The 1,859-nt window shown below is 41.3% G+C and overlaps 1 protein-coding gene across 1 annotated transcript in view; it reads right to left on the bottom strand.

The window, feature by feature from the left end:
- Window positions 1-1,859, bottom strand: part of PRRC2C (proline-rich coiled-coil 2C) — an 80,050-nt gene that overhangs the window by 12,284 nt on the left and 65,907 nt on the right. The window lies entirely within an intron of this gene.

Genomic DNA, 1,859 nt, shown 5'->3' with positions numbered 1-1,859 from the left:
GAAAGCAAGAAATTGCAAGTAGATAAATAGGTACCACTTTGGTGGGAAGGTAACAGCGTTCCGTGCGCCTTGGTGTTTAGTCATGCCGGCCACATGACCACGGAAACGTCTTCGGACAGCGCTGGCTCTTCGGCTTTGAAACGGAGATGAGCACCGCAACCCTAGAGTCGGATTCGACTAGCTTTCGAGCAAGGGAACCTTTACTTTTACCTTATGATTTGTAAACTGCCTTGAGTCACAGGGAAAAGTGGGATATAAATATTTTAGTAAATAAGTAGTTTGGGCAGGTTGATAACATTTAAACAACTTCCTGTTTGTTAGGTTAGGCAGGGTTCTGACAGTGACTGTTCCTCCTCTGTTATACTTGACCTGTAAGACTGGTTGTCATATTTCACTTAAAAAAAACCCCAAAGTAGACTGCAAGAGTCCCCTAAGTGCTGGTATGTTTTCTAAGGTTCAGCAATAGGTGACGATCCTCGGCCAGGTCTACCAATACAGTGGAAAGGGGTGGGTGAAATTTGTCTTGATTCTGTTTTCTCTTACAACATTTAAATTATTCTTAAAATATAGTTTAAATATAATTTAAAATAATTTATTCTAAGATTTTTATAAGGTTATGGAAGTAATGTTCTAAAAAACTAACTTATGTGATTAGCAAATGTACTTGCTCACAATTTTACTGCTACTAGCTTTTTTTGCTCACGAGGTAGAATTTCTGCTCACAACACTGTGGAGCTTAGAGGGAACACTGAGACAGCTGGGGTCCACTGTGCCAAATAGAAGAGGTGTACTAGTTAGCTAACAACCAGCGACCCCCTGCCCCAACACCAATTTAATCATATTTGGTCCACAAAGCGCTTCCTCTGCACAAAATGGAACACAGGAAAAGCTGCAAGCCTATTTGTACAACATACCCACTCTCTGAAGAAACAATGCTTGGGTCATGTGCACTTGGGAACTGCTGCATAGGAGTGGGCAGTCAGTAGCACACAGTCCCTAAGCATCTACGCCACACACTCTTTTTCCTTCCATATATTTTGAGTTTCACTGTTTAGGAAGGGATACAGAATAGCTGAAATGATTGGGATGCTTGGCTTAATTCTTAAAGTACGCACCCCTGGGCAACGATTTTTTTTAAAAAAGAAGCTTCCCCGACAACATGATGCATTTGCTTTTGTACAGGTAATATTTAAACAAAGTACATCCTGCCCTTCAGATATGTAACTTTTCTGATTAGAATGCTGGGCCGCAGATATAGCCAGGCCAGTGCTCTGTAACTGACAGAACCATTTCGAAAATTCAGGTCCATTTCAGTTTCCAGGAAGGAAGGACAGTCTCTAACCTAGAATCCAAGACCAAGTAATTAGTAATCCGATGAGATCCGAGCGTGTGCCAGCAGGCGGTTACTGGCTTTGGTGACCTAGCACAGGCTCTAAAGCAGGACATCTCTTTGAATTAGGTCTTGCTATTAATTACAAAGCGCGCGTGCTCAGGTAAGGGTGCCTGAATCATAATAAAAACAAGTTATTAGGAGTAAGTTAAATTCATATTAAGAACTGACTATTTACAAACTTTGCCGGCATCTCTGCAAGTTACAATGAACAAGTGGAATTGCATCAGCTATGAGATAACACAACACTGTATAAACTCTAACCACTTAATTCCAATTCCATCGTTTCTTACACCTCTCCCAATTTGCTGCTTTTTACTAACAAGATGTCCATTCTGTCAGAACAAAGACTATGCCCCCTTTAGAACTGATTCACCATGCTGTTTGTTAGATACCCCTTGGATACAACGTGCATCAACACACACCGTCATCCGGCTTCTACATAGTAAAATTTGCACACGCTCACCTT

Source organism: Gekko japonicus, unplaced genomic scaffold (assembly GCF_001447785.1).
Source record: "Gekko japonicus isolate JY-2015 unplaced genomic scaffold, Gekko_japonicus_V1.1 scaffold281, whole genome shotgun sequence".
Classification (NCBI taxonomy): Eukaryota; Metazoa; Chordata; class Lepidosauria; order Squamata; family Gekkonidae; genus Gekko; species Gekko japonicus.
The sequence above is the reverse complement of the archived record's forward strand: the minus strand, read 5'-3'. Positions and strand labels throughout refer to the sequence as shown.